Here is a 15,679-nt window from a genome sequence, read left to right on the forward strand (position 1 = left end):
GCGGCTGGGCCCGTGAGCCATGGCCGCTGAGCCTGCGCGTCCGGAGCCTGTGCTCCGCAACGGGAGAGGCCACAACAGTGAGAGGCCTGCGTACCGCAAAAAAAAATAATAATAAATAAATAAATAAATAAATAAAATGAAATCAGAAAAAGGAGCGGGAGTTGTTCAGGTGAAGAAAGGAGCTGAGGGGTATTTCAGGCAGAAGGAATAGCAAGTACAGAAGCCCTAAGGAAGAGAAGGTGTGGCCTGGTCAATGGAGATGTGAGTGAGGCCGGGAAGAGAAGCAGCACCTTCTAAAACAGAGCGGTGACTTTTATTCATTCTAAGTACAATGGGAGGCTATGAACAGGGCAGTGAAGGATTAGATCTGCATTTGTAAAAGACCACCCGGTGTGTGAGGACGAGCCCTGAGGGGGTAAGAGCAGAGGCATGGGCTAGGTGTTGTTGAGGCAGGAGATGACAGTGGCCTGCTTTGGGGGGGTTGCAGCAGGTGTGCAGAACAGTGGCATTATTCAAGATATATTTGGAAGGTAGGATCAACAGGGGATACTGACAAAGGAGGGAGAAATAGGTACCAAGGATGTCTCCCAATTTGCTAGTCTGAGCTCCTAAGTAGCGCACCATTTCCCAAGATAACAAATACTTTGGGAAGACACTATAGGGTGAAGTTCATCGAGAACTCCATTTTGTAAACCACACAGCATTATCTGTAAAGAGCACAGTAAGATTTACTAGCTTCTATGTAAGCTTCTGTGCCTCCGTTTTCATCATCTGTAAAATGGGAATTATGGTACCACCTATATGGCTGTTGGGATAATATAAACTAATGCACGTAAAGTGAAACACTTAGCATGGCACACAATAATCTCAATAAAATATTAGCAGCTATAGTTATTATTTTGCACTTGAAGTTTGAAATGTCTTATCGGTGACCTTAGTGAAATGTCCAACAGGCAGTTAGAAAACTCGGCTCTGTAGCCCAGAACTCTCCTGCTGGGAGATAGTGGGGAGTATCATGCATGTTCAGGGTTACAGTATGCTGCTGTCAGATTATTAATCAAACATCTAGTTAGAGATTTTATAATAGCAATTGAAGATTTACTTATAAATTGGCTACAAGGTCAGTGTCTGGGTGTCAACAGCATAGAGAGGGCACCCGAAGTTGTAGAAAATAGAATAATTTGATGTAGAGTGAGCCTGGAGGAAGAAAAACTGAGGGTCAAGGAATGAGCCTGCAGGGGGTTCCTTAAACTCAAACACAAAACAAAGACTGAAAAGTTGAAGCAAAGGAAACAGACGTAAAAAGTTCTGTACATTTAATTCTGTTTCTCCAAACCAAAAAAGGACAATCAATCTTAGCAGGAGAATCAGTAACTCCTTACATATCAGAAGTGTTTACAAAGATACATTTGCAAGAACACTCACTATAATGCTATAACAGCAAAAATGACCTAAAGCAACCTAAATCAACAATAGCAGACTGATTAGGTAAAGTATGGCACATCTATGTAAGGGACTAAATGTATAGCTATTAAACATCATGTCATAGATGATTTATTGGAAAAATGTTCACATTTTATTGGTACATCAAAAAAGTAGGCTACAAACTAGCACGCACAATATAGTATTTTATTTTTTTAAAAAATACACAATAAAACAAAACAAAACAAAACAAAAAAACTACCAGCAGGGCAAACAATACCAGAAAATTAACAAAAGTGAATTCCGGATAATAAGATTTTAGGTGATTTTTTTAGTACTCCTTTATTTTTCAAATATCAGCATAAGTAGATGTTACTCGTATAGAGAGAAAATGAAACAAGCCAAAGAATTCTCATCTCTTCCTCGAAAATACCCGACACTCTTAGTCCTCAAATCCCCAAACCAAAGCGCAGGAGAAACACTGAGACTGCAGACATGACACAAACGTCTCCATCCTCCTCCTTGCAGTGAAAGGAACCAGAGGCTGTTGCAGGCACAGACAGCAGTATTTCCTGATCCTTCCTTAACGAAATAGAACCATGTTTTCCACCAGTGGCTGTCCTTTTCTAACCCTAACACAACTAACATCAGGGTCCCAAACTGGACCTCATTCTTTGTTGATCTTCAACAATATGCACTGAGAGAAAATGATAGAAAAAATTTCATTTCATTGCAAAAAGAGAAAGTCACACAAACTTTCAGTTTGTACACATTTACATACCATCACACCCCCAACCAAACCTGAAATTTCTTTTAGAGAAACACTAAACATTTTCAGAGGACCTTCACTTCCCCATAGCACTCTTAAAATTTATCAAGAAAGTTTACAATGACCCTCTGCCAAACCATAAATAAGCTTCACAACAGGAGATTAAATGCTTTCTGATGTAAGCAAAAGAACAAGGTCTCCTTTTCCCCCAGTACATAGTATCTGTGCAATCTTGGCCAAGTCATTTAGCGTTTCTTACGTTTTCTCATCTAAAAGTGGGGAGAATATAACTTTCCCTGCAGGAACTTTCAGGTTTGGAGGACAATGACAGCTGCATGGACCCAAATCACTCTACACATCCTCCCCCAAAGACCACAAAATCAACAAGAGGGCAAATACGATCACGAGACCCAAGCCATTCAGCATTATTAGGGACAGAGAATACCACAGACGTCAAATTACCTGTGCGTGGAGAAATAAACACCAATTTCCAGTGCAGCTCCTGCTACTGCTTTGGTGCTGCTGGAAACCAGTGAGCGTGAAGAGTGGGGAAGCTCTGTGAAAAGCAGAACAGGGGCACGGAGATGAAGTACAAACAAAATCACCCGCAAAGGGGGAAAGAAGCTCCTGCACCAAGAGCTCACATACCACACACAGGCCTGAGAGCTGGCAGTTCTCAGTACCAGCTACATGTCGAGAAAGGGCTTGGATGTGAGAGAGAGACCCAGGCCTCAGAGAAGTACTGCTTCTGGATGAGAAAGAAATAAAGGAAGGAGTCGTGCCATCACAGTGAGGGACCTTAGAAGGAGCAATTAAGGATACTGCAACACCTCAGACCCTCACGGTCCATCACCACCACCATCATCATCCCTTAAAGAAACTGCCCCTCTGACAGAAATGAGAGTTCCTGAACCAGGAAACACACCCACAAAACGCCTAGCGATAGAAAACTTTCAGCCCAAGATCAAACAGCTGCTGAAAATTCTCCCCACCAAAAACTATGAAGCAGAAGAAAACCGTTAACACCACATTCCAAACTGAATTAAATATCCTCACACAAGCACTTGGAGAATTTTTTAAAAATCACCTAGAATCAGAAATACAAAAATTAACAACAGAAATAGACAAGAACAAAAAAGGAAGAGATGCAATGAAAGCTGATTGAATTCAACAAAGAAAATGAAGAAACAGACAAAAGGATGCTTTCTTCAGAACTGAAAAATAATTTATAAGGTGCCCAAGAGAAAACAGGTTTGAGTTGAAATTTAATAAGGAGCACAGAAGTATAAAACCAACAAAAGCAGGAAACAGTTAAGAACTGGAGATGTTTGGGAAATGGTGAGAAGTCGGGTACACAACAGCATGGGGGCAGGTCACAGGGAGGTAAAGTTGACACGCGAGATTGGAACCAGATTTATTCACTCAACAAATATTTTTGAGTGTTTACTGCATTCAGGGCCCAGTTGCTAGTCACTGTGAATGGAATTGGCTCTTGCCCTCTAGGGAAGACAAATGGGAGTCAGGGACCTTTAATCAGGAGAGTGATATAATGAGACTAAACTCAGAGGAAGGTAACTGTAGAAGCGGAATGGAAGACTTTCTGGAGTGGGGTGAGACTGAAAGGGAGGCTAATTAGGAGGCCAACATAAATAATTCTAAGAGAAAAGCATCAAGGTTTCCTGATGACCCCATATGAAGATGACACCAAGGCTTCTATTTTGGGAAACTGGAGAATGATTCCATAATAGATGGAAAGAACTTCTGTTCCATTTTGGGCACAGTGTGATATCATATGTAGAGATCAGAACCTCGGGAGAGCACAGGAACTGGTGGCCATCATTTGGTAACAAGGTAGCCACTGGACATGAAGAGATGGCCATGGATAATTCAGTTCTCATGCCTCAGAAGACCATGGAACTCTAGAGGTGTCAATACTTAAGGGGTAGAGTGGAGGTAGAGCACTGGAAGACAGAGCAGCAGCAGGAATGAAGCCAAAAGAGAAGGTGCCCAGAATCCAACCCGCAAGCAGAGACATTCAAGAAATGATGGTTGGTCCACAGAGGCAGGCTGCATGGAGACCAAGGAGAGGAAGGGCCAAGATGGGAACTCAGACACCACTGGGGATCTTACTGATAAGTAAGTTTCAGGTTGAGGGGTGAATCGCATTCATACAGGAGATTCAGGAAATGCTCTCGCGGTGAAGGGGAGAAGGGAGACAGAGGATGGTGACATGAAAGGGAAGTTGGATCAAGGGGAAAACTGGGAGCAGGAGAGCACTAGTGGTAAGGTCAGAAGTGCAGAAACACCAAAAAGAGGATAGAACTGATGGAGCAAGAGAGGAAGGCGCCAGCATCTGGTTGGAGGCTAAGAGGTCAGCTTTCAGGGTCTCTTCCAAAACAGTGACAGCAAGGAGTGCAGGGGCTGTGTAGGGTGCCCCAAGCCACCACCCCAACAGCACATGAACATCCTCCCCTTCTTTGAATTCCTATAGCATGTACTATGGAGTTTTAGGCTGGGAGCTTAGAGTCTAAGACACAGGTTTGTGTGCCAGTTCTGCCACTTACCACTTACATACCCGTGAACACGTCATAAGTCATCCGAAGCTCAGTTTTGTCATCAGTAAATTAGGGAGAACAATAACAGTCACACACGCTCCCACCTACTTCATAGGGTTGCTTTGAGACCCCAAAACACAGTGTATATGTGGATGCACCTTGAAGACAGAACAGCCCTGTGCATAAATCATTGGCTCTAGTTATTCCACATACACTCGTTTCCCACTAGAGGAGGATCAGTTCAATCTGTGTGCATTCCACACAGGGTCTAACAGTATTTTGTACCCAGGTGTTTACCACGCACTGACTTGGACTAAGAACCAGCCTCCTCTTCATGAAAGCGTGAGGCTGCATTGTTTTCTATGTCCCACACCACTACACAGGGACACCACCATACTTAAACCTGGTTCCCAACCTGAGTTTTTAGTAAGACTCCTAGCAAACAACAGAAAATGCTTTGTAACAGCATTTTCAAATTAGCAGAAGTGCAATTATGAAAAGGTTTCCATATATTACAGTCAGTGACTTTTTTAAATTAAGAAGAAATCATACTCCAAGCATACTCAGCCACTGGATCTAGAAAAGGCATCTAGAGAAAAATCAACCACCACATCCCAGCTGAGCAAGGAGAAAGGCACTCCCCACACAGCCCTCCTGCAGTAGAAACCCACTGGAAGTGGAAGACCCAGTGCCAAATCACTAAGTAAGAAGTTACTGCAGTCAAATCCATCATGTCATTTCATATTTGCATCCCTGTTACCCCTGAAACAAAGCATACTCTGGAAAAGTACGTTTTAATTATGGCTGCTAGAGCCTTACCTACTAGTCAATCAAAATCTTCTTATTACAGAGATAATACTGGATCTGTTACTTGGCACTTTGTAGGGGGAAAAAATAACACACGTGGAGAAAATACATTTTTTTCACGACCAAAGCAGCAAATTATTTTTGCTGTTCTACACAGTACAGTAAGGCTCACACATTTTAATTAATTTATTTATTTTTGCTGTGTTGCGTCTTCGTTTCTGTGCGAGGGCTTTCTCTAGTTGTGGCAAGCAGGGGCCACTCTTCATCGCGGTGCGCGGGCCTCTCACTATTGCGGCCTCTCTTGTTGTGGAGCACAAGCTCCAGACGTGCAGGCTCAGTAGCTGTGGCTCACGGGCCTAGTTGCTCCGCGGCATGTGGGATCCTCCCAGACCAGGGCTCGAACCCGTGTCTCCTGCATTAGCAGGCAGATTCTCAACCACTGCGCCACCAGGGCAGCCCAAGGCTCATACCTTTTAAACAACCTAGATAAAATTCTTTTTTTGCATTCGAGGCAAATCTCAGTAGTGATTTAAAATTAAATTGTTAACCAAGCGTCAGGAACCATGAAGTAAGCATAAGCGGTAGTCTCCCTCTGAATAGAAACACCAGGATATTCAGGATCACATGAAACTCTAAAAGCACAGAGAGTAGTAGCACCAGCTATTGAATACCTTCAATTCAAGACAGCCATCTACTTACTACCTTTAACACTATGGGGGAAATGTTAGGAATGTGATATTATTATTATTCTCTTTTTATACTCATGCAGTATATTATGACTCTTTTATGTGCCAGACAGTGCTAGGAATTGGGGATATGGTGTTACACCAAACAGACCTGCCCTTGCTCTCCTGGACTTATGGTCTGATGGGAAAGACAGATTAAAAAATTAAACAGCTAAGCATATGATTACAAATATTAAATGCTAGAAGGAAAGATATGGTACTATGGGGAAAAATAATAACAGGGACCGAGTTTAACTTGAGAGTAGGAGAAGGCTTCTCAGAGGAATCAGCATTTAAGCTAAAAACTGAAGGTCAAAGTGGGGGGGGAAACTCCAGCCAGAAGGAACAGCATGTGCAAAGGTTCTGAGGCAAGAAAGAGCTGGGCATACTATGGACCTGAAAAGAGACCAGTGGAGTTTAAGCAGAGTGAGCAAGGGGAGGAAGGAGTGAAATGAAGTGATGCTTGTAGGTAAGAACCAAATAATTCAGCGCCAAATAAAGGATTTGAATTTGCTTTGTTGTTTTTGTTTCCTAGTGCAATGGGAGGTGGTGAAAGGCTTCAAACAGGGTACAGACAGAATGGGACTTGTATTTTTAAAAGAATGAATGGAGGAGGACAAGAAATGAGAAAGCTATGGCAATGGAAATGAGAGAAGAGGATGTGTCTGGGATATATTTTGGAGATGACTGGATAGGATTGTTCAATATGGGGGGAGAGCAGTGAGCGAAGAGAGGCATCAAACCAGATCCCAGGTTTCTGGCTGGAGCAACTAACTGAATGAGGAGATATCTCACACAAAGACAGGAGGCACAGGCTTAGTTGGTAAGTAGGGGATGATCTAAAGGTTGGTTTTGACCCAAATGTTAAATAGTTAAAGATACCTGTGAGATCTCCATGTGGAAATGTTAAGTAAATGCTGGGATTAAATGAAACAGAAATGTAATGCATGTGCCATTTCACTCTTATGATCTAGATTAGTAGCTCAACCAGGTAAAGGTTGTCCAGTCTTCTTTGAAGGAGTCACTCCCACCCTCTCACTCACCTCCAGATACAGTTCATCCCCTGCCAAGGAGCAGGCCAATGAGAGGGGAACACAGGTCCTCTCGAAGAACTGTGAACAGTGCTCAGTCTCAAGTAGAGCAATTTATATCCTAAGAAAGCAAAGAAGTCTTTGTAATATACCAGCTACATGGGGTTATAGATTTTATAAATTTTTATATAGGTTAACAATTTTATATAGCTTATAAATTATATACTTATATAAATATATTAATAAAATATATGAAATATAATTTAAATAATATTTTATAAATAAATTTTATATCTGAAAATACAAGGACATTTTTGAAGGCTTTATGTGTACATATATTTATATATTGTTTCGCAGCTGTATTATAAAAAAAACCAAAATGATAGTTTTTTAATGGTTAAGACAGGGTTTAGATGATTAAGTGAGCTCATCTAACATTTCTTTGATAAAAACTTAAGGCATTAATATCCTACTCCCATTTTGGCCAGCTAGTAGCATTTTGAAAAGCACCATAGGATGGTATGAAATCAATGACTGCATCCATCACTGATTCACGGTTTCAGGTTATAGGAACTCCTAACCCATATCTGATCCCTGGGTTGCTTTTTGGTTTTTTAACCAAATTTCCATGATTCAAATGCTTTGTTCATTCAAAATTTCCACCAATTTAAATAAGAGCAAAAACTGCTGAAGCACGCTTGCCACACTTGACTTCTGGCAGGGCGATGATTAACACCGGCCCGACTGCCAAACGAAAAGATGATGTCATCCACAGCTGCTGATTCACGGAGAGGGAGGAAAGAGGAGGAGGAGACAGTGAAGCCGAGAGAGATGTGGGAACTGTGACTACGTTTTACTGGAATGTGGCTGCTGAGGTAGACAACTGCTCACAACGGTTACCGGTAGCCAGTGAGGAAAGAAAGAAAAGGCAGGTACTTTGTCAAATGAGATAGGAAGACTCAAATACTGGTTAAGCAGGCAAGTAAAACGCAGAGTTTTACTGAAGTGTTCCCTTTTCTTCTTCTGAGTGCACAGTTTCCATATCTAACCTACTTAAAAACATAGCTTCTCACTCTTTCACAAGATATATGTTAAAATCATCTTAAAGCCACCTTTGTCCAAGGCAATCATGTTAATTTGGCATAACTTTATAAGACATCTTTTTTAAAGTCACAAAATAAAACTTTTTAAATGACCAATACACAATATGAAGCAACATAATTTCTGGAGTAAAAAAGTCTATCTGTGCTATATGTGCTTAACTGCCTTAAATATAAACTTCTGCCATGAGTATGTATCCGTGCAGAATGCCATTAGTACATTTAAGGTATCAGATCAAAATAAACATTTAATCATAAGCCATGCCCATGGTCATAGAACTACGTCCCTCAAGTAAAAAAAAAAAAAAAAAAAGGAACAAGTGATTGTAATTCATTGTTGTCACATCATTTATTCAATAATTGTTTCTTAAGTGCCTACTATGTATTATAAGGAACTATGTGATTAATTATTGAACCAATGGGCAAGGTGATCAATTATTGAATCAAAATTAGGACACTGAGAAGTATGAATGGGCCTGTGGAAACAAATAGCAAGGACAGTGGTATAGAAATAATAATAGCAATTATTAACATTAACTTTTATTAAGTGATTATTATATGACTGGTTCTCAGTTGAGCACTTTTTAAATTACTGTTATACACATAACATAAAATTTACCATCTAAACTATTTTTAAGTGTACAGTGGCATTCAGGACATTTACACTGTTGTGCAACCATCTACCTCTAGGCTCTTTTCATGTTGCAAAACTGAAACTCTGTACCACTTAAATAGTAACCCCCACTCCCTCCTCCCCAGCCCCTGACAACCATTCTACTTAAGAATTATAATTTCACAAGCATAGCTAAAAATATACTTCTTCTATTTGAATTCACATGTGTTTGTAGGGTACCTTTTTCAACTAAAACACTAAAATCAAGAATCAAAATAAACTGTACTCAATACAGGGTATTAAATCCAGATTTTAAAAAATGAAGCATATTAAATTATTGATAATATTTTAGAGAGAACAAAAATTTTACTGTTAAAATTTTAAGTATTAATTTCATTTTCCTTAATCTTTGTAAAATTTCTACCTCCTATGTTTTATAACAATACTACCATATACATATTTATTAATAAATATCATGTTTTGGATATAACATGCACAAAACTTTTTACTGTTGTGGTATACAACTAAAAACGTTTGAGAACCATTGAAATAAAGGACTGTGAGCCCATTAACAGGAATCAATGAAAGAAGGGAAGGGAAGGAGTTTGTTTTTAAATATGTAAAAACATATTGTGTTTCATGTGTCATATAGAAGATCAAATAGAGATAGCCAAAAGGCAAAAAGGACACATAAGCCTAGAGTTCAGCTGAGATGGAATCTAAATTTAGATGTCATCTATACAGCAATGACCAGAAGAGACACGAGAAGGCATGAGAACTGTGAAAAAGAACACAGCTGAGGGCTACACAGAGGACAGTCCCCATATTTACAAAGTATAGGAGAAAGGAGATCTAAAGGAAACAGGGAGATAGGAGTAGACACAAAAGAATACATAAGATAGATACCATAGAAATGAGGCTGCAGTGTCAAAAGTTGCAAAAAATTAAGGAACTGAGAAAAGGCCACTCACTGGATTTGGCTGCCAGAAGGGCACTTTGGTCCTCTCAGAAGATTTTCCGTAATGGGTGGTGTCAGAAGCCTGATTCACGACTGACTGAATGGTGAGGAAAGGGAGATAAGGAGTGTGAGTAGGCCACAAGGGAAACTTGGTGATAATGGAAATTAAAAGAAAAGGAGAGTGGTAATGGATGGAATGGTGTGGTTGGAGGAAGACTTTCTAAGGTAGTGGTTCTCAGCTGGGGGCAATTGTGTCCCTCAAGGGGCATTTGGCAACCTCTGGAATCATTGTCGGTTGTCACAACTCCAGAGTGCTACCGGCATCTGGTGAGTAAAGCGTTGCTGTTAAACATCTTGCAATACACAGCACAGACCCTACGACACAAGGTTGATACTGCCCAAGTATCAATATGTCGATAGTTCAGAAATCCTATTCTAAAGAACAAGAAAGATAAAAACATTTTCATATGGTGAGGAGTTACCAAATTTAAGTTACAAAAAAGGAAGGAGATAATGACAAAATAGGGTCCCACAAGAATGGGACGGTATATGATTTAAGGGTAGAAGCAGGTGGCTGAGAATTGGAAAAGACCTTTCAAGTTGTTTGAAACAGGAGGAATAGAAGCAAGACAAAAAATTCAGAGAACTGGAGATCAAAATGAAAGTTGGGGGAACTCATATCTGATGACGTTGATCTCCTTAGAAAAGTAAGCAGCAAGAATTCTGCAGTGATAAGGGGATGGAACTAGGGTCTTCAGAGAAGAAAACACCTGGAACAGCCCGTGTGGAAGTGGAATCAATTAGAGGGACCTGAAAGGTTTACCAAGTATCCATGAGGGCCCAGCAGGAGGAAAAAAAAAATCAACTCAGTTCCCTGAATATCTACAACAAAAAAAGTTATTTATCCTAGGAGCCAAAGATAAGAGAATGACAGAGCTTTCTCAAGGTCAGGATTGGCCACGTGGATCAGTGAAGGACAAGAGGTAAGAAAAACTAGGCAGTCCTGCTGAGTCAGCTTACGTGATGTCCAAGCTATGGAAATGATGCCAAGACCAGATGAACTGAGAAGACATAAAGGAGGCTGTGTTCCATGGGAGGGACAGATACTATGTTGGGTAGGAGGAAGAATGAGGGGAGAAAAAGTGACAGGAAGCCAAGGTCAAAGATAGTAACTCTTTGGGGTCTCAAATGTAAGAGGATAAATCGTTTCAAATTATGATGAGGTCCAAGACAAAGCCATGGCTGTAGACTAATTCTAACATTCAATGGGGGGGGGGGGACTCCATCCTAGGCTGCACCATCCTTAATATATTCCTACCAGCATCAGTCTTTAGAGATCACTTACTTACCAACATGCCTCTGTTTAGGTACACCAATCACACTATCACTAGATCTTGTATATCCCACAGCACACATCAGTGACATGGCCATCTGAAGTTAGTCGAGATTGTGTCACCAGGGCTAGCTAGCCCACGTGGAACTCGAACCTCTCTGACATCAAACTCTCCTGAGAGTTGCACATGTAGAAAGATGGTATCATGATAGAATAGCACATAATATTCCTTATTACAGGACGGACATCATGACCCACAGCTATCGCTATTCTCTACTGTGGTAATGAGTGGATCCAACTTTACAAACAAGACAAAATTAGCTCTCCTTTCTTGCCTTTTGGACTCTAACTCATTGTACTGTCTGAAGACACAAACAACATTAAGCACTATTCCCTAAATGTATCATTTTCTTCCAAGGTGAAGATATAAGAAACACAGTTTTATTGCATCATAATTTTAGCTGCTATCTTTTTGCACAAGGCCTGTTCCAGCATGCCCTATCATCTTAAAGGGACAACTTAATTTTTAAGGGACTGCAGCAGCTACAAACATGGATTGAACAGAGCAAATGACTCAGGAGAAAACAAAAAATGAGAATTTAATTTGTAAAAATAAATAAATTTTAAAAAGTAGTCTAACTAGTTCAAACAAATGATATAAAATTAAGACATTCTAAAATCGGCATTTTAATAATATTCTGATTACATTCCAAAATCAAATAAAACATCCAGATATGAAACTGTCATTTTTCAGAGGGCTATTAAAGACATGCAAGGAATTCTTTATGCTAATAAAAAGAAATACTTTAAATTTTTAAAAAGAGCAACCAAACATCTGAATATTAGATTGTTAAGCCACAGGAAAACTGATATTCATCAAGTGCTGTAAATTCTTCTCCAAATACAGATTCCATCAAATTATCTGCTCCAATAAAGGGAAGATGAGGTACAAGTATTAGACCAAAAAAGATACAAATAACCCCAAGACTATTTAAATGTATATTTACATATATTTTATATAACTAAACCCCCTCCCCCCAAATATTATGTAATTAAGTAATTTCAAGCATCAGGACCAATGTCTAGGCTTTCTGACAATCTATAAATAATAATTAGGATGGTTTTATTCTACTACATCTTATATATAGGGGTCCAGAAAAGTAACATCTAACCAATAATCTATTTATTAAGACCTTCTACGTGCAGTAGCAGAAAGTATCCAGCAAGGCAGCTATTCCGGAGCTCATCAGAGGTTGTATAGAAGTCATCTACACATATCTGATAATGCAAGGGGTAGAAATGAATGGGACAACCCATAGACAAAGAAGAGCAAGAAGGAAAAAACCCAAAGCCAAACTGTGAATCAGTGGTTCTCAGGTTTTAAGAAGCTTCTTAAATTAAACAGTCTACCAGACCCCATCTCTGAGAATCTGATTCAGAATATTTGGGGTGGGGCCCAAGCAAATGGGCTTTGTAACAAGCACTTCAGATGATTCCAAAGCAGGTGCTGTGTGGACCAGCTTTTGAGAAACATGACCCAGTAATTTAAAAAAAAGGAAAAATTGATACATTGGACCTTACCAAAATTAAAAACGTTTGCTCTATGAAAGACCCCATGAAGAGGATGAAAAGACAAGCTATAGACTGAAAAAAGTATCTGCATATCTGAATAAACTCTGTGGATTGTACCAATGTCAATTTTCTGGTTTTGCCCTATACTATAGTTATGTAAGATGGTCCCTTTGGGGAAAACTGAGTGAAGGGTACATGGGACCTCCCCGTACATTTTTTGGCAACTTCCTGTAAGTCCATAATCAACTCAAAACAAAAAAATTTTTAAAAATGACTACCTGTCTGTCTAGTTATCTATCACATTGATAACAAGTTGGTGGGTTATATTACAGCTGGAAATGTTATTTGTTTTAAAGAACTGTAGTCCAGCAAAGCTTGTAATTTACAACTGTGAAATCTTCAACGATGTTAACCTGAATGGCACAGGCATTCTCTCCTTATTAATTCAGATGTAAGTGCAAAAGTTATTATTGCTGTTGTCATTATTATTAACATTTCACTTTCTGAAGTAGTGTTATGACATGTACCATAGAAACTGAGTAAATTATATGACTTCAGACATATATGGTAATTAACATGAAGAACTGTTATGAAAATATTCTTATTTTCTCCTATTAATGTAATACTGAGTGAACATTAGTTTTTAAGACTTTATGATTTTAAGACTTTATGATTAGTATTATAATCTATAATCTATAATTATAATACTATAATCTGGCACTAGAGAACTGTTACTGTCTCAATATATAAAACTGTCAGCAAGAGTATTTTCAGTGTCTCTAGAATTCAGTGTCTCTATTATTGTAAATAATAATACTAACTAATTACTAGGAATCATAAGGGAATTACTACGTGCCAGATGCTGTGCTACTAATCTCATCACAAGTGGATCATCTTTCTTAATACACACAACAACCCATGAGGTAGGTACTGTTATGAAAGATGGGTAAAGAGGGAGATTAAATAGCTTGTCCATGGCCAGATCTCCCATGATGTTAGAACTCATGCTACAACTACTGAACATCCACCTGAAATCCCTGTCACTGCCCCCACCACGTCATCACCACCCTACATTCCCAGAGGATGAGGGATCCCCCCCAGGTCTGCTCTGAAAATGTCAGAGAAATTAAGGGCTCTGGCTTCTGATAAGGTTTTTAATTTGACACCAAATATTTTAACAACCAACTAGAGTAAATAATAATGTCAACAGTAATTCCAGTTACTGTGAGTGGATTAACAGTGAAAACAGAATTGCCAGAAATGAAGGTGTCCTGCTCAGAGCCCACTGAGAAGCCTCGACCTATGCAGAGGAAGCAGCCATGATAAAATAAGGCCAAGCAAAACCGACAGGCCAAGCTTCAGGAGAGCAAGGCCATTTAACAGGAATTAAAAATTCATCAATGAAGTGGCTGTTATCTGATTTCTAATTTCGCTTTTACTGCGTATTTTGTTTCTGAAGCCGATTCAAGGATTCCTGTTGAGTATTTTCTCAATTTTATTTTTAAAGGCGAGGCCCTGATTCCAAACTTAAAGACTGAAGGAGTAAATCTTGCTACTCTTACACTCAGAATATTAAACATGTTTCTTCAATCAGCTGTTTTGAAAGTGCTTGAAGAATTGTAAGATGTGAAAAATATTAATTTACAGTTCCCAACATTATGAAAACGAATACATTCCAGGCAGCACACCATGGACAGTTTCTAGTCAAGCCACTGGGAAATCTTTTTTATATAATGATTTGTTATCCAATGTCAGTTGCAATTTCAAATTATCTGATCGTTAAAAAAAAATCAGATGTGGTGAGTCACTGTGAAATGTTTCTCACAGCAGTTAAACAAGAAGACCTGAGGCCCAGGAGGAGGTCCTACCACCACTACACTGAATGGAAAGGTTCTAAGGAAGGGTATTGCTGGGGCTATTTTTGCAAGACCAGTTTGGAGCTGTTAATCCAGAAAAAAGTATTGGGCTGAATGGTAACTCAGTGTTCTGGAAATAGAGAACAATACCTCATGTGATTTTAAGACAATAGAAACAAAGGCAAATGTAACATGCTATTCAAACCCTGAGAGTAACGAGCTAGGTAACTCAGTTTCCTCCTTTATAAGAAAATCCTAAGAGTGGCTAATAATTAGTTAGGGTACTACTAACCTTCATACTTAACCATGACAACTGCCTTATAACATAGGTACTATATCCCATTTTACATATGAGGAAACTGAGGCTCTGATAGGTTCAGTAACTTCCAAGATCATACAGCTGGGAGTGCCAAATCTAGAATTCAAATCCAAGCACTTTGAATCCAGAGCCTTCCCCTGCCCTTAGCCATAGTGCCCTATGCCTCTTGGATTAGAGGTGTCCGAACTTACCTCTTTCAAGTGAAGGCACTCGTGAGAAAGCACCATAAATTACTGATTTTGTAAATTTAAACGTAATAGATATCTTTATGTGATATCAAGTTATCTTAGGTAGATTTTAGAATAGGCAAACAGCAAAACATGGTAAACATTTAAGGAAAACATACAAGAAAAACTTCAAATAGAGGAAAGCTATACTGTAATTTATTTTGTCTGTGAAGTGAGAAAAGTTACTATTGTTTTACCCAATTTATGGCTCTGAACCCCAGAACACCTGCGTCCAGTCATAGGTGGTGGGAGCACAGTTCAGGAAACCCTAAAATGGATGTCAAAGACATAAATTTGAACAAAGATTAACCTCTTATTTGTTTAAATTTATTAATATGTTTATTCGATTTGCAGGGATTTAAGAGGATGTTATAGATGGTGAGGATGTGGGC

The 15,679-nt window shown here is 39.3% G+C and overlaps 1 protein-coding gene across 3 annotated transcripts in view; it reads right to left on the minus strand.

The window, feature by feature from the left end:
- Positions 1-15,679, minus strand: part of OSBPL6 (oxysterol binding protein like 6) — a 206,845-nt gene that overhangs the window by 149,113 nt on the left and 42,053 nt on the right. For all 3 annotated transcript variants that reach the window (XM_029225083.1, XM_029225080.1, XM_029225081.1), the window contains exon 2: positions 7,322-7,430. The gene's annotated coding sequence lies outside the window, so the exon portion shown is untranslated. The remainder of the gene's footprint in view (positions 1-7,321; positions 7,431-15,679) is intronic.

Source organism: Monodon monoceros, unplaced genomic scaffold, assembly GCF_005190385.1.
Source record: "Monodon monoceros isolate NGI ecotype Baffin Bay Population unplaced genomic scaffold, NGI_Narwhal_1 Super_Scaffold_16, whole genome shotgun sequence".
Classification (NCBI taxonomy): domain Eukaryota; kingdom Metazoa; phylum Chordata; class Mammalia; order Artiodactyla; family Monodontidae; genus Monodon; species Monodon monoceros.